This window comes from Bombus impatiens, unplaced genomic scaffold, assembly GCF_000188095.3.
Source record: "Bombus impatiens unplaced genomic scaffold, BIMP_2.2 scf_0233, whole genome shotgun sequence".
NCBI lineage: Eukaryota > Metazoa > Arthropoda > Insecta > Hymenoptera > Apidae > Bombus > Bombus impatiens.
Window position 1 is genome coordinate 1,119,243 of NT_176652.1, and position 23,649 is coordinate 1,142,891.

At 36.7% G+C, this 23,649-nt stretch overlaps 1 protein-coding gene across 13 annotated transcripts in view; it reads left to right on the plus strand.

Annotated features, from left to right (window-relative positions):
* Positions 1–23,649, plus strand: part of LOC100741138 (glutamate receptor ionotropic, NMDA 2B) — a 317,617-nt gene that overhangs the window by 195,145 nt on the left and 98,823 nt on the right. The window lies entirely within an intron of this gene.

Genomic DNA, 23,649 nt, shown 5'->3' on the forward strand with positions numbered 1-23,649 from the left:
TCCTGCCACTCGGTCCTTAATCGGCGGTCGACTGAGCTAGTAGACCAAATTTGCATTTGCACAAAGCGACTTACTAAAATTTCTCTGCAATCGACCGCTCGCTCAGTCGACTTCTATCTAGTCGTCCTAACCGTAATCTATATAGTTGAGTCAAACGTGTTGACTGACCGCTCGGCAAACCTTGAACATTTTCAAACCTTTCAAATTCCACTGCCCTATCGACTCGACGGATACAGAGTTAACGAGGGTCTAATTAAAAGATGCATTGATTAAGCACAGACTCCGGTAGTCGGTAAACATCCTTAATGGAGCGTGCCTCGTCCGTGATTCATTTTCATCCCCTCTGTCGCGGTGTCATTACTTTCGCCTCGCGTTTTCCGCTGCACTTCGGTGTCAGCGTTCTTTGTTAAAAGGGGACGAAAAGTCGGTCACCTGATGCCCCGTTATAAGTTCCGGTCCGCCATTGTGCCGGAAAGTTAATTAACAGGATTCCCTTCCTGTCCGCGATCCTCGCGCCAGCTTCAGAACAATTTATGTTTCCACTGGCTTGCGCATTGGTCGAAAACGAAGGCGAAACTGAATATACCGTGGACTTTGATTGGAAACCGTGGAATGCGTGACGATAGAAGTTGCGAAATTCGTGTCTTATTTCTGAAACTTTGTGTCCTTCGCGTCGATAAAATTGCGATTTAAGATTTTGAGATTCGGTTCATTTAAAATTTAGTTTGAGTAAAAGTAAGCATTGAATTATCGAGGCCTTTGAGGAATATCGAAGATTCGAAGTTAGTATCTTACTTTCAGAACTTTGTTCTTTTTGATAACATTCTTAATAAGCTTGAGACTTATAATTCAAAACTAGATTTCCTTAAAGGATGAATCGAATATAGGCAATTTTAAAAATGATTGAAAATATCGAAAATGACTTTTGACGATTTGTTTATCAGATTGTCTAGAACGTTACTCGATGCCCTAAAGGTTTGTGTTCGTATCTTGCATTTGACGTGAGCGTTCCTTAGACAAGTTATATCGCTAGAGTCAGTCTTCCGTCGAAAGCGCTAGCCTCGAGAAATTTCTGCACGAATTACAAATGTTTATTAGTGTACCCGACCCTAGCGAATTAGCTTTGATCTGTCAAGAGGGAAGCACAAGTGCATCAGCTATTACAATTTGAAGCATGGAGCATGCTATGGTTCAGCGCATTTAAATATTAATTAAATGTTACAGAGAGAAAGAATATCGTAAAAAATCAATGAAATTATTTAGAAACTTTCTGTTGCGATTTTCTGGATTTCTTATAACACCCTAAGGGCCGGGTTTAAGGCTCTATATTATTGGCACTCAAGTTTAAAGGACTCTTATTCCTAACAATATATTGTATTTGAAATACAAATTTTTAAACGTTACGTTGTTTCGTAATTTCTGAGTAATCGTGGGGTTAGTACAAGATTTTGCTCAAACGATTGACATCCTCGCAGATACTAATTCAGACTAAATTTGCTCTATATTTACCTACCATATTGCTATATTTATCCCTATAACTTGCGGAATACCGATTTATGCAAATCACAGTTTCCTGATTTCTGTTCGATCAAGACTCTGTCAAAATTATTCTCATTTCATATTCAAGGATACTTTCACGTTAAAACTACTCTATGTCGTGCTATAATTAGCTACCTTGCACTCTATTTAGAATACCGTAGGAATAACTGCTCACGAAAAAGCGGTTCATTCTTATTTTTTATTCTTGCAATATTTCCTAATAAGTCTACATTTATCCGATATTTTCCTTTTATTTTTATTCATAGAATACCTTACCGCCGTTTTTCAGAAAGAAACCTTCATATACTCCTGACAAATCCTCTCTATATTCAAATTATAATTTTCCAGCATTTATATAATGAACGAATCCATATAATCAACCAACCGCAGAATTATCCTGAAACCATTCGCCTAAACAACCCCATGCAGACCCCATGAATCACACGGAGCTCAGTCCTTCCCCAGTAACACAGTTCTTTCCATTTAAATTCAATTAGAACAGCTGCCAGTATCGCGAACCAGGCCACATTACTATGCAAATAGAGGCGATCCTGTAATTCTCCGTCGGCCCATTAACACTAGTACCATTAAAATGGTCAAAATGATCAATCTTCATGAACTAACTCATCATAGTAATTTTACAGATTTACAACTGAATTTTAGGAGATATTTGATAGAATGTACGAACAAAGATTTCTTTTTTCTTTTGCATTTTTTTCTTTTCGTGTATCTTTCATTTAGATTTCGTCGGTATAATACCAAGTTTCGTGCTTCGGAGGTACAGTGACGGTGAAAAGTAAGTTTAAAAGATATTATGTTAGAATCTTGTTATCGTAAATCTATAGGAAATTCTATTTTACAAGAGCAATGAATGGACGTAAATAATAACAGTTGGGGAAAAAATAAATAGACAAGAAAAATTATATATCATTATATATCAGTAAAGCTTAATCGAACTGGTATTTGTGTTATATATTTAAGTTTTATTGATTATACTACAGAACACAGATTATTTAATAAACAATTGAAATTAGAAATTTCCACTACCTATCCGCTTATTTTTGCCACAAAATAGATGATTGTTACCAACCTGGCAAGAAGCATCCAGTTACAAAGTTTCTAGTACTCGCATGTATATGCCGATCTTAAACTTTCTTTCCATCGCATCTGCAACACAAAACTTTCTCCGTAGTTGTAGTAAAAGACACCAATATCGAACCAAAAATTTTTAGTGACGAACACGTTCCTTCGCCTGCTTTTCCTTTTGAAAATAGACGTTTCGTCCCTACTTTACCACGAAAACATCTCTTTGTGAAACGCATGCTATCGTCGCGTGACATGTTTCTAGTCCTGTTTCGTCGCACCTAGGCTAATAAAGGAGCGAGGGGCGTCTTTGACTGGGGAAAATTAAGATTTTCTCGTGACCAGGGAACAATGTGTGACCAACGTGGCGCCATTGATTAATCTCTCGATGGAGAGATGCCATCGATCTCGTACCCACGCAACCACGTGACCCTTTGTTCTCCGCCCTTTGATCTTCCCTTGTCCCTTCTTTGCGATTCGTCGCAACTTCATAGGTCTTCGACCGAACCAAACCAGTTTGCTCGAGGAAAAATTGTTCCGGCTCAAGAGCTAATCTCTTTCGCCCACACTGGCTACCTATGATTTAGGAATTAATTTTCTTTATCGTCCTCCACCAACCGAGTAAAAGGAAAAGATTCCGTGATAGGTGGGTGTAGAGCGAGTTCTAATAGGGTGGAGATGTTTTTGGTGTAGGATGTCGGAATCGTTCGGTGAAAACAGAGAGTAGAGAATAAATGGTGTTTGTATGAAAGCCGAAGTCTTGATTTACTGACTATTTTGAAGTTGCGAATGAACGATAGGTAGGTGTAAATTTTGATAAAAGAGATCGAGTTAATGGGAGGAGCTGGAGCACGCAGCTATAGATTACAACAGCAGAGAAGTGCCCTGGAATTTATCGGTGTAACTGCCGGTTGTAAAGGTTAATATCTCTTCCTTGAAGCTTAATTCGCGCAGTATATGGCGTACGAGTGACTCTTCATTTATAAATATTGAAACATCGCACTGATGCGTAATTGTAAAATTTTGAAAATTCATAGGAAATTTATTTCGTTCTTGGAAAGAAACGCACTTGTACAAAATTTCTAATTTGCGCTTGCAAATAACTAGCATATACGTATATTGATCTACAATTACTTTCCAAGTTGTAAAGTAACGTTTTTAAAGTAACTTGTCTTTTTAAAAAATTTAGAAACTTAGTTCTGTTGCTTGGGGATGATCAATATACAGATGGTTAGCGCTCGTCGTGAATGATAGAAATCGAAACACGGCCAATAAATGGACAAATGCGTGCTCTGCCTGCATGTTACGCGGCACGATGGCTTAACCACGCGATAAGGAAACTAATATTTGACGCGTTTACCCGACAGCTGATGATAAACAGGACCGCGCCCGAAAACCCGCGAAAATTGTCGCGTCACCGCGAATATACGTGTTCCTCCTACAAAAGCTAAGATCTCAGGAAATGCTCGTTTGTGTATAACACTTCGAGTGCATTATAGGGACTTTCATTGTATACTAACATCTCGGGAAGTGTGAAAACCAAGATATATACAACGGTTTCGACACGAAAACAGTTGCGAAGCGTAAGAATATAACGCAACGCACCTAAACGGAGTACATTTCAAAGACCATATACAATCCAACGATCGGTGATTATCATTGAAGAATTAAATCAAACATTTATCTTGCACGGAATATGCATATCTTGACATCTGCACGTTTTCTGTCTCTCTATGTTATAATATCTTCCATTCGCTCAAGGCAAATTATTTGGACACCCTCGAAGTACATTTACGGTCGCTTTAAACTACACATAATTTTATGATCGTGTATGGGATTCTAAAGTCTCATTTAAACGAGATTAATCAAGCTGTTTGAATTTAAACTGACTTGAAGTAACTTTGCTAATGAAAGATTAACGAGAGCATAAAAACTCAAAGGAATACTTCGAGTTAAATAAATAACGGATTCACACTGGTCAAGATGTTTCAAATTGCTTGAATTCAGACTTAATTCAGATTTAATCTTAAGCAGATGTTATAAGTCCATCTACGTGTCTTTAACACTTGAAACTCGTTCACTCTCGATAGACACTCGTTCGAAATTCCTGTTTAAAATTATACGCGACGTAGTACACGCTATATAATAAATGCAAATATTTGCCAAAACCTAAATAAATATATAGTTAGCGGTTGATCGATCGAACACCTTGCTATTTACTTTCATCTTTATTGCGTAAAATTTGTTTGGTAGCTTGCTAGCGGAGTTCTTTAATCGGCAATCGTACGTGGACATCGGTTGCCAATTTTTCCCAAATATTTTCGAGATTGTAATTGTAATGCAGTGTGACCGTTTGGCTGGACGTTTTATAACAGGTCCGCGAGATGCCTGCATTTCAGGGACAAAGGAACGGATTGCAATTAAAGCGAAAGCTTCGTTACATTCTATACTGATAGACTGCTGTCGTCTGTGCGTCGAACACGAGGCATTTGTTTTTAACACGTTCCATTCGTTCAACGTGTGTTGTTTTCACTGCATATTCTATTCAAGCTGTCAACATTTTCAGCGCGCGTGAAATAACCGATAATGTACACTATCGACGATGCATATGGATTCAAAGAAAAACTGGCGCTAAAATGAAGTGGAAGTTACTAACGCGTTCAACGCTGATCGAATTTCCGCTGCCCATTTTGCATGCTAGCAAATAATATTCGTACAACATTTCTTTTTTTAACATACTGTTTTATACTTTGCTGTGTATACTTTGCTGCAATTGTTAAGCTTTTTTCAAAATTTTGTGATTTTTAGCTTTTGTCACGTATTTCATTCGATATTACGTGCGCGTTATAGAACTACGTGCTCGTTCAGTTTTCAGAGGCATATATAATGAATGATTGACTTATTTCTTTTCAAACATATGTCTAAAATAAAAACTCTACCTACATATTTTAGTTTTTCATATGAAATATTCATATGATAAATTATTATTATATATTTCTTTCGTAATGTAATTAGGAACTGTGTATTCTGCAGTTGCTGAACTAACAACAGAAAAGTAAGAACGAAACTTGTCAAACTTTAACAGAGATTATTACACCATATTGTTATCTCTCATTCTCACGACACAGATAGAAAATTCGTGTTTGCGAACACCTCTTCAACACTTGAGATTATTTTAAGCGAAAAGGTCGTGTGAATTTTAAAATATCTCTTCAGTACGGTAACTTTCTTTTTCCTTCGTATGACAAATAAAAGAGAGGAAGTACGCGATATGTTCTTTAGAAAACAATTACCAAAAGTGAATTCAAGGTATCTGAAGCAAACAATCTCGTTACAGTTCACGTGCAGTAAGTAATTTTGCCGGAAAGTATGGAGTAAACTATATAGAGAACGGACGATCGATCTAATTCTGGAATTACCTTCATTCGTACTTGGCCAATTCCAGGTACATAACGTTCTCGAGGGCACGAGGCGAATTTTAATTTGGCACAAAGACGATATGCTTGGACCCCCTTTTGGCAAATATTTCAACACCTCGTTAATGAAACGGACAGTTATTAACGAACGGGGACAATTCAACGTGCAGGATTGAAGTCGCATGCTAACTAGCGTCTCCTGGATACTTTAAAACTGTCACAAAGATGGAGGAACAGCTGCGATCTATCGCGATATTCAATTACGGTTGAAATTTCGAAACAAATATTTTTTCATCCACCATTGAACAATTTTCACAGATTGTATGATAACGCCATACGTGAAAATTAATTCCTTCGCTTCTTTAAAACGGTATATGACATAACGTAAAAGCTATTGCAAGCGATAGATGTTAATACAGAACGTAAAATGATAAAAATAGTAGATTTTTTATTTTTCAATATAATTTCCACTCGTTGATCCACAGGCGAATGATTTGCGAATATTTGTCTTACTATATAATAGCAATATCTTGCCCGCAGTTTATAATATCGATCGATATTCCTTGATCGATGTCTGTCTTGCATTTTCAAATCTCTGTTTCTTTATTCGTCTTCTTGTTGACAAGACGATGACGTAAACATCGAAACGAGGGTGAAATTAGAGAGAAGGACATTTAGTTGAAGAGGGAGAAGAGTGGATGAATTTAATATTTCGGTGCTTCAGCGACGACCCCTGAGCGACACTTGGTGGTTAATGTTTCGCTGTAATTTGCCCTTGGGAAGTGATAAAATTTTTAATTGCACTTTGGGTAGGCGAATGGTCTCCTTTCGCTCAGGGATAAGTTAATCCCATTGCTCGGACAAGTTTTGTGGTTTTACAACGTACACATAAATCTCGCGAGGATATTTATTTTAAACGTAAGGAAAAATCATTTTCGTAAAATTATATCACGAACGCGAATTTTTTATCAATTTTATTTTATTGTACCCGCGCACATCATAGCTTTATCTATTAATTCCTGTACATTTTTACAATTAATTGCTTTTCTTCAACTGACATGCTATAGTTGAATCAAAATTGAATTACTATTCTTTTGCGGTTTGAAAATAAACTTCTTTATTTTCGATACTAATGGATATTGACTATTCGGAGCAAGTGCAGTGTCCAGGTTATCGGAAAAAATTTTCTATTCGAAAATAAAACGCTGTACTATAAAGATATTACGATGTCACAAACAAGGATTAGAAGTTTTTGAAAAAAGCGACGTTTCGAAAAAAGTCGACCAATACATTCGTACAATCTGATAATCTGAAAATATTTTTCTCCTTAGAAAATGTGAAAGAAAACGCCTCGAGCACCGAAGGTCCTGAATTTACGATGATCCAAGTTGAGCGATAAATTATGGTACAGAGGATGCATGCGTGGTATGGGTCATCTAACGTTACAGGAGAAATATGTCGTCTTCGTTGTTCTCAGCGATACCGAGTAAACGCTCGAGGGAAGGAACGTTCCAAATGAAAGATGTGATCCATAATTGCCTACCACGGATGTACACAAAATCTATTGCGGCCTCATGAAATTCCATTTCCGCGCGTCGTGTCGCGAAGAAAATAGCGCATAAAGGCCGAGTCATTAAGCATAGATTATCTAAATCTTCGTTTTCGAAGAGAAAACGGATAATTCTTGTTTGTTCACTTTATATTACGATAGATATTGCGGAAGTTTGGAAATAATTCATCAATTAATTGATTAAATATTTGATCATTTTCCAATCAAATATATTTACTATTCAAATATTTAGTATTTAAATATTTACTATTAAATTAACGCGTCACAAGACACAGAGACAAATAATATTAAATTAAAAAGATGGGTGTAGAAAATAAATGTGGGAAATAGCCTTCGTTGTAATTAAAGCTGAAACGCAAAGAAATAAAACGATGCATTTTTTAATTACGAAATTTTAGTGAAATTTTTTTGAAACGTTTCGAGTAAACTTTGTAGAATGAACTTCTCTGTATTTCTTTATACTCATCATTTTGCTTTAATACGGCTATCTGCGTATTACTCGCTCTTGACGATATTCACTGTAATGTACACGAGGCTTTGTAGCTCTACAGTCAGCTATTACGGCACAATAGAAGCTTGCGTACGTCTTTGGTTTGAAACGTTTCCTGGAGACTGGAAACGTTTTTCTTTGAAAAATTTCTTTCATTTACGTATAATCCTAACAAACACGTTATTAGTTTCTTTTGTAAAGAAACTCGGCAAAGCCATTTGATTTCTCGGAGATTTCATTTCCACAGTTCCAAAAATGTTTACAGGTACAATGAGTGAAATAATGATATTAGATAGAAAATATAATATCGTAGCATTAGGTACAAAATGAGCTAATAATAAAACTTGTGATTAACGGTTTTAATATTGAAAATTATTCCATAATTCCGTTACGTATGTTGCAATTGTTTGAAATCTAAAAATTCCAACTAAGACATGTTCATATTGAATATTAACCGATGTTATAATTCGTTATAATTTTTCCTTTTAATCTAAAATTGAACATTCTATGATTGATGGAACGAAATTGCTAAATTCCAATACAGCGATATATCAATAATTCGGAGTACGTAGCGTGTAAATAAACTAGAATATTTGAAATATAGATATTCGAGTATATAATTCGAAAGTCATGTAATACCATAAGGATCAAATATCATTTATCGTTTGCATATGGGCGGTCGAAATTGCGCCACAGGAAACGCGAAACTGCATCACTCGCCCGTGCGATTTCACGACAATTTCCGAAGAAAATGAACTGGAAACGCGTCCGAATCGGCTAAATTACAAAGTTACGTTCGCGAGAAGCAATTCGATTTCATTGAAACCTGGCAAACGGGAAATTAATGAGATGTCAGATTTGCGCGCGTGAACGCAAATTCGAATAATTACGTTCAATCGTAGTCGTGTTTCCCACCGTCATTAAAAGCTGTCAAGTCGTCGTTCTGCCTTCTGTCTGCAATTACGTGAACGATTATTTTCTTTTTTTCTGCTCTTTTATGGCGACCGATAGCTCGCTTATTAATCGTGCTTAAGCTGACAGTTCCGATATTTGCGCAAATCGTGAAATCACCGACGGATCAACGTTTAATTGGAATTTTTCCATTGCAAATGACAAAACGATACGATCGTGAGGAGGCCTACATTGAAAATACCGGCGTATTATTGGAAGTTATTTCGTATAATAAATTGAAACGACTTGGAAATAATAAAAGCGATCGACATCGAAAATAGTCAATTTTAGCTATTGAATAATTACGCATGCTTGTCTTCGAACTCTTTAAAGAACTCGCTCCTTGTTAACTCGAATGCGATTCTATGAAAATTTGAAAATTTCCTGTGTCCTGAATGAAGTCGATCTTGAGAGTCTTAAGAGGTTGAAAGTCTCGATAGTAACAGATTATCTAAATGTTCGTCAACGAGAAGATCGTCGTCTTAAGACGAAATATGAATCATATAAACAGCTCACATGGAAGTCGTAAATTTTAACGATTGGATAATTATGGGAGATGATCTTTGAAAAGTTTAGATAATAGCAGATCGTTAAGGGTAAATCGTCCTTCGATAAGGTGTGGTCTTAAAGGATCGAGTCTTGTGTTTTAAAGTCGCAATCGGAAGGTGACAGGCAGAACAAGGATTGACGCGGATCGAATCCATTTTAAGGAACTGCGTTCAGGAACAAACGCTTTGAGAATCTTGTTTAACGAGCTTGAAACGTCGCGTGGGATCTAACGTTACCGAAAAATGCCGCATAAATGGCGGGACATTTCGCTGGAAAGAATAAGATGTCTGTAAAATTTCCATAAAAAACTTGAGTCTTTAATTTTGCTACGACGTAAAAACGCATAAAATTCCAAACTAAAACACATCGAGCTGGTTTTATTAAAAAGTATATGGCCCGTTAAAAAGAATTTCCATCGAATCTGTGGAAGGAAAAGGTGTAAATATTTTAACGAGTCTTCCCCTCGTTTTCAACTGTGGAAAGGAATTTGATGGTTGCCATTCCAGTGGGGTCGGGGTACGATTAAAGAATGCATAAATAAGAGAACTTATGGAAATCGAGACGGCAGACTCGTCCCATTGAAGTTTAATGGGACGAAATTAAAAATTACCGGGCGATAAGGCAAAAAGCAAAAAACACCTTGTCCTGACGCGAACGAATTTAATGAAAACGAACCGGAAAAAGGCAGAATTATCCTAAAAGGTAACGATTGAATACCATAGCTAATGTTAATTGCTCGTTCTACTGTATCTTCAAGGTCAAATCCACTGCAAATACAATTTTACAGATTATTTGAGAAAGAGGATAATGAAATTTTCGGATAATAGAACAATCACTTCTCTCGTATAAAATTTCATTGATTCGGATATAGATTAAGATTAATTGATAGTTTCCTTGAAACCTAATTACAAGTTTTTTAATTGTATCGTATTTCGTTTCGATAGTTACGACGCTATTAGTTTCATATTGAGTTCGTATAAAATCAGAATTCATTCGATCGAACGAAAGCAGGAACACATTGTATACGAACGTTAATAAAATATGTACATATTCGGGAGGGAAAACGATATCCGCTACTGGGAAGCATTACGTCCGGATAATAGAGCGTTCTGATAATAAAACGCTTGGATATTAAGGTATTCGGACAATGGGCGTTGGGATAAGGGGGACTCTACCGTATTACAAAATAGAACTCTTTGATTATTATGTTTATTTTCGTGAATATGGTATGTTAACGTTCAGTTGGTGTTTAATTTCACGAATATGGTAGAATATTGATACAGTAACTTGCATTTAATTATATACGGCGATTTTAGACACGGTTCATTACTACATTGCGGATATTTATTCAAATTTATAATGTATTGACACAATTAAGGAAAAAGAACCTAAACAGAAGTTTATTTCATCCTCTAATTATTATAATGAATTTAAATTTTATTTTGGATACATAATTTTTGTATTTCTTTATGTACAATATCGCGCGTTGTGCGTAAATATGTATAAAGTACATTTTTGCATGTGAATTTTCTATAAATATATAAATATCCCAGTCAATTCACTACCTTGTAAATTTGCTCTGAAATTTTATATATTTTCTTCTATCTTGAAAACCAAAAATGAAAAGATTATTAGAAATATCTTCTTCTAAAAAGTTATAAAGTCTATAATTTTGATATGTTACGTGTATCTACATATTTCTCGCAAGACTAACAATTAAGCATTCTATATTTTCATTCCATTATCGCATCAAGCTCGAGGACGTTCACAACCAATTTCATCGCTCCAAACGCTTACCATAAACCGTTCACGCTGAACTAAGTACTTGGCATGCCCAAGATCCGCTCATTAGTTGTTCCACGTTTGCGTCGAATTATTCTCATACATTTATGAACGAGAATTCCGGCACGTTCCGACGTATTTTTCGGTCCAGTTTGCGAATGTTGCAGCCTTCGAAGTTGCGCAAACAGTTTAAAACGGAAGTGCCCTTATCAAAACATCAAGCGGCTGCACTCCGCGAAATTGATTTCTCCGGTTAAGCAGTATTACTCTGCCTCGTCAGCGTTTCCAACCAAGTTGCCCGATATCGCAGCCTCTTATTCGGCACAACTACGGCTAAGTCCCTTTTGCAACCGAATTCTATAATTAATTCCTTTTATTAGGTGCTGATGAATTACGAGAAATTGCTATTATTGTTATATTATTTTTGTTCAGTTGTTTAAATAGTCGATTTAAGACACGAATATTGGACTCTTATTTTTTAAATGTTCAGATCTTCGTCCGATTTGATCCGATCTCTCGTCGAAATCAGAACACATGAAATCAGAAATCAGAAATCATGATTTACAAAGTGTAATACTTTAATTTTTAAGCAGATGAATTTCTATGAACGAAATACCTACATATTTTTCGCTTAAAAAATATTGAATTATAAAAAGATTCTATTTCGGAATAAAACGATCTAAGCAATAACCATCGTTTCTTGACCTCTACCAAACATGGCAGCGCATACGACTCAGACGTCAGGCTATTTCTCACCTTCTACAAAACGGATCGACCACCCTATTTCCTTTCCCAGATACTCTTTGCCAAGCTATACAGCAAAAAATGTTATCAAAATTCGTTCAACAGCTTTTACGTGATGCGAGTAGAAAGAGGTCAAATAACAGACAGATAAAAACTCCAAAAATTGATTTTTTCCGATCCATGGCTTATGAACCGTTCCTAAATGACTTGTTTTATTTACTTTTTTTCATTCAATGTACAGGCATAACTCTTCTACTGCTTTATTATATGTATAGACTTTATCGAATCGCGTATTCGTCGGCCAGATACGTTGCTAGGCATTCACCTCTGCACGTTCAATAGCAACAAATACACAATACGATACATCGATACATCAATATATCGGCGATCAGTGGAAACGAAAATTTTCTTTGAGCCTATTACACACTCTTTGTTGACTTTCGTGTGGTCTATGTAAACTGTACAAAGGGGAAAACTCGTCATTGGTTCGCCATTTGAGTCAACATTCACGTTCAACAATTCCTATTTAGCATATCCGCTCGTAAGACTTATTAAGATTAAATTTGCGATAAAGAGGAATTTTTAAATAGAATTTTGACATAAAACACTACATGAATTTTAAATAAATATAAATACAGATTGTACTCGGTTGATACTGCAGTTTAATGAATGAAGTATTACTAACGGCGATTCTTCGAGCTTCTGTAAGCAGATAATCCACGGATATTAACACCTTCTCTCGAATTTCGTGAAATTTTGAATGCAGCAACCAGTCAAACGGTTTCGAAACGGAAAATTAACGAGGGCTCGCGGTCATGGTAATTAATGCGTTGCTAAACGAAATTTCGCCGCCATCGAGCTCCCTAATTTGCATCTGCTGCTTCCGAGGGCCGAAGTTCAACATGTAGCGTACCTGTAACAAGGAAGCCCGATGACGACGTAACTAGCTAACACTTGCTATCTTGACTGGCTTTATGTCGTTCGAAACGTACGCTCTGTTTTTGAAACTGGCAGCAACCGAAACGACGAAAGTTTCTTTGTTTTCGGTCAGAATGTTCTAGTTCCATCGTTACAACATTCCGTAACTTCATCGGGAATTGAAATTGGTGATTTTGGAATTGTTAAGGGGCAGCAGAGAATTTCAAATGATTTTAAGTAATTTTTAGTGATTTCAAGAAGTTTTAACTGAATATCTTTATTAATATCGAATTATAGTCACGTGGTGGAAACAGGCAAACGTTTGATGCAACATCTTTTTCGATAATGAAATATTAGAATTTCTCTTCTGAAGTAATGTATAAACTCTTAGATAGCATAAATGTATTATTTATACCTGCTATCGCCGAGAATATTAGAAATTATGCCAGAACGAATCAAACTAAAAAATAATTTTCTTATATCATCTGTCTTCTCAAAATTACATAACTTCCTTCAGATTCATAACGTGATAACAAAGAGAAACATAAATCTATTCCAAGTCCTGTGAGTTAACCTACGTATATGTATATGAACTGTTCAGAAGTAAGATTGATCAATCGCATGAATCGCAAAGTAGAAAAACCGATAACGTTACAGACACTATTTTTCAAATTTATCATAAAATTTGCTATTACTTGTGCCATCTTTTTGCGACGAATGAACTTATGGAAATAAGTAATTTATTTCTGGAGAATTAAATATTAATCTTGTACTTATCTATACAAACTGAAGAAATTGACATAAAGTCGATTAGTTTTCGGGGACGCTCGCATTGCTACAAATTTTGCGTGAACCCGAGAGTTCAATACTAGCTATCTTTTATCACCGGCTCTGCTCCACAATAATTAGTTTTCTCATTCCTCTGGGACAAAACCAACCCTCTTCCCATCAGATGCCAGTAAAGAAGTAGCCTAGTCATGGTCAGGCGTCCCAAGATAAACCTAGAATACCATCTATCGCTGATTTATCCGATTTTCTCGCGTAGAATCGCCTTCGTCCAGACTAATCCTAGCCATAGAATTCTCTGCATGAAGACAAGGGAGGGGCTGAAGGTACGTTAAGGACGATTAGAGGAGAAAACCCTTCTTCTAGGGATTGTTCGACCCCTACGTGACCGGTAGGATGTTTCTATTCCTGGGCAAAAGTCGATGGTCAAACAACAGGAGAGAAAATATAATACCTCGACAATTGAACCCTTCGAATTGACCAGCGATCGTTATCCATATTCCTGGATTGAAATATCGAAATTGATGGGCCGACTGTTATGTCGATCGCACACTTTCGCAAGAGCAATGTTATGTGTTGTCGTTATATATGCTTAGATGAAAGCATAAACGAGCATTCGTCCTTCTTTAGGTGAATTTCCAGCGAATTCTCTTTTATTCTCTGAACTGTGTATTTCTTGCACTGTGGCAGAAGATTGACTCCTCGATCGAACTTCTTCCTGCAAAAACTGTGCAAACCTGGTTGCCTGGTTCTTTTGACTACCTCATCGAATTGTAAGAAGCTGTCGCCTATGTTTGTTAAGAGCCCAAAGAGAAGAACAATTTTTCTCGCGCAATTTCTATGCTACGTAACAGCACGCAAGGTCTCGATTACTATATTTTCCAGGCAAAATTAGTTTTGTGCCTGGCTATTGTCCTCCTTGAGCCCACATGGCTGCCGCCTACATTATTTGACTCGACAAGCAGATCTTATCAATTAAGTACGAAACACTCGATAATTGAATTGACCAGTGATCGTTATTCATCGTTGTATCGGGATATCGAAACGAGTAGGACGACTATCGTTTTCTTTCGGTTTTCAGGAAAGGATCCAACGATGACAGGAAAAAGTTGAGTATCCTGCGACTGTGTATTAGAAGAGATCATCGCTGTGCGAGTTCTCATGGCCAGACGAGCAGAAATACCGCAATATCGCGAAAGCTCGACCAAACAATTCAGAGATTCGGGGATGGATTCAATTGAGATCTATTGTGACCGATGAAACGCCGAGGTTCGGTGTGTTCTTAGTGAAGGAAATAGTGGCTACGACAGGAAATTGCGGGGCACAAAGCTTCTTTCGCGACCACATACTGTGGCTATGTTTTTTCTTTTCATCTTAGGGTTAGCAGGGTGGCAGGCTTTCTTATTGCGAGGCGACGCTTATACGTTTTGCTGAGAAAGTCGATGTTTTGACGGAAGGACCGAGGGAAACATGGATCTTGGGTTTTTGTGATAATTTCCAGAATCTTCCCGGTGATAAGATTTGGAAAAATTGTTAGGGACTGTTAAACGAGGAGCATAAGTGACCTGTTTTTTTACATTTGTTAGGAATGTAAAGCTGCAAAGGTGTAATGTAAAGGTGCAATGTAAAGCTACATAAGGTGTACATAATATGCAAAACTATATAAGATACTGAAAGTAGAATATTTGTATTTTTGGTTACGTACAAGTTTTAGTTAAGTATTTTTAATTAAGTACAATTTATAGTAGAAATTCGAAGACTTAGTATACTTTATTCTGACAAAAATATTATTTATATTTTAAAATGGCATTAAACTAGGGCTTGAAATTTTGTCCGTGTATTGTGTTTCAAAAACAGTCTCGAACCATGTAGGGATCTTGGAAACTCGAATTCATGAAATATGGCTAAAACCGTAACTGTCAGAACCGTAAGTCAGAAAAGTTCGCAGCGAGGACATTTCTCTTCCGAAATGTCCAGTTCGGGTTGTTGAGTGATCGTACATATGTCGTATCGTAATACCTACCTATCGCAGAAATATCGATTTGCAATGTATAATTCCGCATAAACCGTAGACGTGTCTTGCGATTCAATTATCGGAGTAAGCTTATTTTCTTTCAGATAAGCGAATTTTATTTTCACAAACTTCGAGCATCAGCTAAATCTTCGAATCTATTTCACGTATTACCAAATTTTTAAATTTCCCATCGACAGAATCTCATAAGAGTTTACGACGATATCTAAGGGATATTTAATCGATCATTTTAACACGTGTATAAATTATGACATTCACCTGAAATTTTATCACAAATGATAAATTTAACTTGAAGTTTATTCATTGAATTTCTATATACTCCAGCGTTTAACTTTAATGTCTACAACGAATATTTATAATACGTATAATAACTCGCAGCCTCCCTTCTATCAATGATTTATAGCGGGACATGAAATAGAGAACAATTCAAATCATGTTGTTGTTTTGCCTCGGAGTATCAACATCGTTAGGACATACATAATGTAATAATAAATAAACTCCGGGCGAAAACAATCGTCGAACGAAGACGAATTTGAATTTTCCGGTACTCCCTCCACCAGTATAAATAAACGACCATGTTCTCCAGAAGTCAGTCGGTCGTGCGAATCAATATCAGTTCTTCGGTCTCAGTCTCGAGCGATTTTAATAGCGATTCATACACAGTCTTAGCGTCTTTGCAAACATTCTCCGTATCTATAAATTATTGTAAAATATATTTGGCGGTTTTCAATATTAAGATACCTCGTCATTTAAATAACAACTCAACCAATTATCCTTTAGGGATGTAAACAAAGACGAGAGACCGTATCGATCGACGAAACGAAATTCGACAAAACAGATGAACATAATAGCTTAAATAAAAAATTACAGTAAAAGAAAAATATAAAATCTAGCTGTGGATTTGTACTTCCTTCCACACAACGTATTCAACAAGACGCGATTCGTACGATGCATATATAGCGTCGTTATATATGATACCTGTCAAAAAAGAAATATTTCATATACCGTTTACAATTTCACACCTGCACAAATAATCACAATTCTCGATCACACGTGGTATCTATTCACGCTTCAGTAAGGAGAGAGGCATGTAGGACTTATCCGATCAGTCACAGGAGTATACTACTCGCTCGATACTGTACACTACAATGCGAGTACTAGATACGTTAATTGTCTTAGCAGATACAGGTGTGAAACACTGGTTCCAATAGTCAGTCCTCGTAGGGACAACACTTGTTTGTATTGTTATGTTTCTTCGTCATTGGTAGTGACGTTCTGTCACTTGGCTGTTTAAGAGTCAATATATTCTTTTTGACGATTCATGGAAGACTATTCTCACTAATTTTTGTTGTCCTTCTTTTCACCAGTTTGTCTGGAAATGGTCATATGTGACTTATACTTCCCCTTGCGAGAAATATGTTACTTGTATAATTAAATACAAGTTATACGAAAAACATTTTTAAACAATCGTCTGATCACACCAATTTATCATAGGTTAATGAACTAGACTCGAGATGAATAACACGCTTAATTAAACGGAAACATACAGTTCCGCAATAAAAAAAACATAAGGGTCAGCATGAAATTCAGAAGTGAAGAATTGTTTGTCTGCTTCGAGCATATACAAAGACATAATTCGAGATACAAGTGCATGAATGTTGCATGCATTCGTCATATTGCATCATTCATAATCCTATTCTGCTTTTCTGATGCCAATACAACGCTCAATTCATTTCCTAAAGCACGTCGTAACAAAGTACAAAAGTTAAACGACGCTACTCAAAGGAAAGTTCTGTTCAGTTAAAAAGTATCGGTGCGAACAATGGTTACGTAGTAGTAAACCAAACATAATTCACTCGAACTACAACAATTACGCCACAGTCTGCCGTGGAATGCAGCTTGTGCTCCGTTTAAAATTAAACCAACTATTCGTCAGCGATTGCACCAGCCACTTTGCTGTCTGCCGTAAATAAAACCAATCCTCGGTCCTTCAAGTCTGCCTTCTCCATCTGATACCATATCTAGGTGGTATCGTTTTATCTGGTAATTCTGACGGAAAATCGAAACGTTGAACAGCCGGTGTTCGACAAGATCCTTAGTCGGGTATCATCGACACCAGGATATTTCCACGAATCGTGTTATCGTCACTTTACCCCGGACAGGAATGGATCCAATCTGATCTATCCTAGGGAAATTGCGTTTCACGGACCAGCCTGGAGAGATCTCGTTTGCGGTTTAGGAAATACGCATGCGCGAAAGAAAGCGCGCGAAGAACGAATTGATAACGTTGACTCAAATTTTCTTGTTAAATTCTTCGATATGTATGTAATAGACGATGAATATGTTTGTCGTATAAAATAGTCAATTCGTTGGAGAGAGAATGGGATACATCAGATTCTTGCACAGTTCGTTAGAGTTAAATGTATTTAACAGAATAGATTATGTGATCGTAGTAAATATAATAATTGGATGAAACGTATTTTGTACCGAGTGGTGTGAACGATGGCACGCCAGCAATTTTGTTAATCCTGTTTTTTATTTTCGTACACTACGTGGTGCAATATTTTTAATACAATAATATTGTTTATCTTTGATAAAAAAAAAACATCTGACAAATATTGGAAAAATAATAAAAAAAAATACATAGAGTAAGTTTGTTAGATCTTGTTTGATTAGAATAATTATAGAAAATTTGTTTTTCTCAGCTGATGCTTACGACCGAAATATCGTATGACGTGAACAGGGAAATCGATAGTTATCTTGGTTTCGGTTGACTCGACGTAGTGTAAGGGATCTTGGTTACGACTGCGCGTGGAGTAGGGCCTGGCGAAGGCGTTGCTACACGGTATAATTTCGAGTGTTCCGCTCGAACTTTGATGCTCGAAACGCTTGCGGTTCTAGCAGAAACTTTCAATTACTCTCGATTACGAGTGCTGGAAAACACTGTAATATGTAGAGAGCTCTCTTCAATTCACAGCATTTGTTTTGTTAATCGTGTTGAGTAATAAAGCATGCAATCCTTATTGTCGGTATAATACCATTAGGATATTAGACAATTGGTAGAAAGCTAAGATCTTAAAACCTTCGATTAAATATACAATTGAATTAAACATATAAATATACAAATATATTTATTTTTATCTAATATTGCAATATCTCAAGTTACGAAAATATTTGCCCCTTCTTCTAAAAAGAATTTTATTTACTGCGATAATATTTGCTAGAAAGGAACCTAAATATTGCAGTCGTTGCTGTTCCCCAATGCCACATTTTCGATGATTGAGCAATTAGTATGTTACTGTCAGCCAATTCCATGGGTTCAAAGGCTGGAAGAGAAACGTATTTTATATTTGCTCGAATCGTTTCTGTCCAATCTACATAGAGTGATATAGTTCAGGTTGACGCAGTTTTCACGCAGTTTCCACCCAGAAACATCAGCTTTACCGTAACTCGGTTACCGTGACTAATTTCCACGCGCTCGAAACAGAAACTAAACGTCGATGGCAATGGGCGAGTCCACGTCTCTAACGAGACACCGCTGCACAGGCGTTTCCCAGATCGTATTTCGAGCTACGTTTAGTCGGCGACAAAAATAGATGGATAGATAATGAAAATAGGTATCAATAAAGTTTAGTCGTATTAGTATATCAGTTATTTACTTATTATTCAATTATTTAATAAATATCTGAAATTAACCCTGCCTCTAATTTCTCTGTAGTTTAAACTCATTGTCAAATTAGAAATATTAACTTTTTGAGGAAATCTTTGGTATACAATTGACGTATTAACGTAATTAACATATTTTCATACTTTTTTCAAATTTAAGAAATTTCTTAACGATAGGGAAATACGACTCGGTCAAAAATGACACGCAGGACGCAGCAGTGTGAATATTTATGTTTTCGCGTAAATAAACCGTATTTCACGAGACTTCGTCGATACGTTGTTACGCTATCCGTCCGCTTAATTTTAACGCCGACTCTATAACATTATTGTAACTTAACTTCTCCCAAGTAGCATGCACGATCGTCATTCACGTTCATAAAACGAATTATTCTTCTCGTTAAAAGAAATAATCATCGCTGTGCAGCTTGCAAGCATCGTTCACGAAACGAATTGGATTCGCAGTAGCAGCAAATTGGATTCGAAAAGCTTCCCCGTGCTTCGTTAATGTTACTCGATTCATTCGACGTAACGAAATAATCCGGATTAAACTACAACCTCTTGAAAACTTAGATATAGGCTTCATCCTACTGACCATATCGTGTACAGATTTGTTACAATTCGACTCAGAGACGGGCGAATCCAAGCTTCTTAGTAATCTCTGCCCCGTCATCTTTACCAGAAGCAACTTCAAGCCAGGTTTTCGTTGGCAATTCCACGACTACCGAATCGTCGTGCCGAAGGAAACTTGTCGGAGTTCGGAACAAACAGAGGACGGCGGATATCCTTGATATGGGAGGCTCGTCGCGTTAACGCTAGTTTCTCGCTTGTAAACTAAAATCAACTCGACACTGTTACGTACAATCTTCATTTACGGTACATATTTGTTTTATACAACTTTCTACTATCCTGTTGTGTTATAGGAATTCCTGAATGGGAATATTTCCGGTCAGAATCTCATCGCGTTTGTTTGATTATGAACATTCGCAGAGACGAGCATCGTGTTAAGGACAGAGTTTGCATTCGCTGATGAAAGATAATGGTAGAAGCTATGTTTATATTGCGCTTGTAATTGGTATTCATGTTTATATCGGTATCGCTGGTAGAGATTAATTTCTAAACACGAGGGTAAATATTTGAAGGAGAAATTTTAGTCTTTTAACGTTAATCGATTGGATTATTAGGGTAGATGGTTAGATTATGTTCCGAATAAAAGAAATACTCACTAGATAAATGTTAATTATTTACTTTTCCAGTGACACGGTTCAAAGACGTTAATTATCCGAGAAACTTCAAACAAAACCACATTCAAATATAATAATATTTCGTCAAATTTATATCATCTACTATTAACCAAATTCAGTAAAAAAATATCGACTATCATTTAGAGTGTAATCGTTAAACCGGCGATTGAATATAGCTACAGCGATGATGGTGCGCATTTTATAACGATACGTAGGTTCGGTTATCCTGCAGGATAACGACAACGTTAACGACAAGCGCCAAGCTTCGTAATCCGAAAGGATAATAACAAGTTCCTTCGACCGTATCTGCTTCTTTTTTTTTTTTTTTCTTTGCTTTAAGATTATATTATGGCAGAAGTAGAGAGAGGAACGGAAGTTAAGCACTGATCTATAATCACTTTATAGCTACTACTTAACTTTTCACCCAACTATCCCATGTTCGCTCTTCTTCCACGAAGATTACATCCGACGAGAAAAACTTGAATCTTTATATACACATACTTTCAACAGACCTAGTATCTCATCTCAACTCTGGTAACAGCGTTAACGAAGAATCCAATTCACTGAAACGTTACACTTGCGTAATTAACCGAAGTTCTATTCGCACCCTCTTGTGAAGACACGATTACAGTGAATCCATTAGAGCCAGCGTACAATAGAAAATTAAATGTACTACAAAAAGAGAAAGAAAAAAAGGAAAAGAAAACGTGGGCATTCTCGCCTCGATAGAAATTTCGAAAGCAAATTTAACCTCTCCGGTAAACAGGTTAGGACTTTTCTTAGAGAAACGAAGTGGCTTTCGGTATACTGATGGTGCATGTAAATTTTCCACGTGACTGGCATCGTCGATGTACCATAGTTACATTTACCGCTCGAACGAAGAGAAACGGATTATCTATGGTTTCGCGATGTCACTATGGAAAGATTTCCATCGACAAAGGGGACAAGTCGTTCCATAAATTGAAATAGTTTTACGTGCGATAGCTCTTCACGTTTGAAAATTGTTGTACATAAATTGCCATGTTTTCTTTCCGAGTTTGCAGTAGCGGAACAGCGATCGATCAACGTGAGATAATAGTCGCCATTCATGATTCTCTGTTGTTAGCATATTTATTATTACTACTGAGGGGTTTTTGTGTATCTATTTAACTATGATTTTTTATTCCAATCCAATGTGTTTATAGTTAGTTTGTGATAAGAAACTATCGAATTGCAATCTCGGTTTCTTCCTATCTTTATCTTCTCTACAATCTGACATCAACTATATGATTGAAAAAAAACGAAAACAATCGAGAGAAATAATAGCATTGGATTAAACGCTAATTAAATTAAATCAGACAATTGCGGGTGGACAATGAATACACAAAAGAATCATAATTATAACTGCTTCGCCAAAACGATAAAATCTCCTAATTAAATTATCTCGTACAATTACCGAATGTAAAAGAAACTCTCTATTATAACGATCTCCTGTTAACCATCGATTTTATTTTATTTTATTTATTTTATGCCATTCTAGTATCTGCATTTACGCAACGTTTATAAATAATTCTGCTAGTAAACAATTATCCTACTACGTACCGTCATTCTCTAACGCATTCAAATTTACAAAATTCATCTGAAGATGGCTGGAAAACGCACAATAATATTCTTCGAGTAAATGAGAAGGAAAATCGTCCCTTTTCCTATCGGTGAATCTCTCGGCATCTACGAAACGTACAATTCAACTCCTTCCGGAAAAGAACGTTTGAAAGTTGAATACGTGATCGCGACGAGTACTTTACCGCGAAGACAGGCAATCGAATGGACGAAACGAATGCCCGGAGTTGTAAGAGAACGAAAACAAGGGACGACAAGAGCGGTTGAAAGTGCCGGAGCTTGATAGGTTTCCGTAATTACCAATTAACGTGGAATTACACGGGGCAACGGTCCCTGTCAGCCGACCTGACGAAAATCTCAATAATTAGCTTCGTTGTGATTCTGACGCTCCAGATCCTCGCACGAAATTATCGGGCGTCGGCTTAATTGAGGACCCCGTAATTACTTCCAGCCAATCTTATCGGTGTTCCGCGGGGGGGAAGGCGGTGGCTGTGCTCGATTGTACCGCCAAAACTTTCCGGTGATCTCTCATAATGAGTTTCTCTCGATTTGAAATCGGAGTCTCGCTACTTTGTTACCAGGAGACATCTTCTTGCGTTTTCGCAATTTTAGCGACGATACGAATGAGTTTCTTTCTCGATCAGTCTTTCGTAATGGAACAAATATCGTATGGCGTCATTGTATGCTGAATTACCACGTGGATTTTGCCATACAGAATCAGCCATGTAAAAGATCAATCATGTTTGACAAATCTTCGATCTAGAAATTTCATTACTCACACGACGCGTATGTTTAAATAATCCCACTGTTTTGATGATCATTTGACGATGGTCATTTTTAGCGTCGATGTCGCGGTTTTAATTACCTTCTGTATTCTTTGAATTATCTCGAGTACACATGATCTCAATAATGGCTCCCGATTTTAAATAGATTTGTAACGACTTCGACGGTTCTACTTCTTCTTCGTGCCAATCTTGTTAATCTTGAGTGCCAATAATGCGTTTTGTTTGTTGAGATTGAGTGATAGAAGAACGAGTGGATGAATTTGTAGTAGAAAATATATTGGAATAAATAAAGGTATAAGTATAATGTATGCTGATCCAGATCCTCATTCTTATAGTATTAAAATACAATAGAAGCGATAGCGAGCACGTTCATATATTTATAGCAAAGGACATTACCAAAAAAGTTAACCTTGGTGTGTAGCTCTAGCTGAGGGCTACAAGAAACAGCGATAGAAATCTACTTGTAGCTCTTTTATTTTTGGACCTTGTAACCCAAAA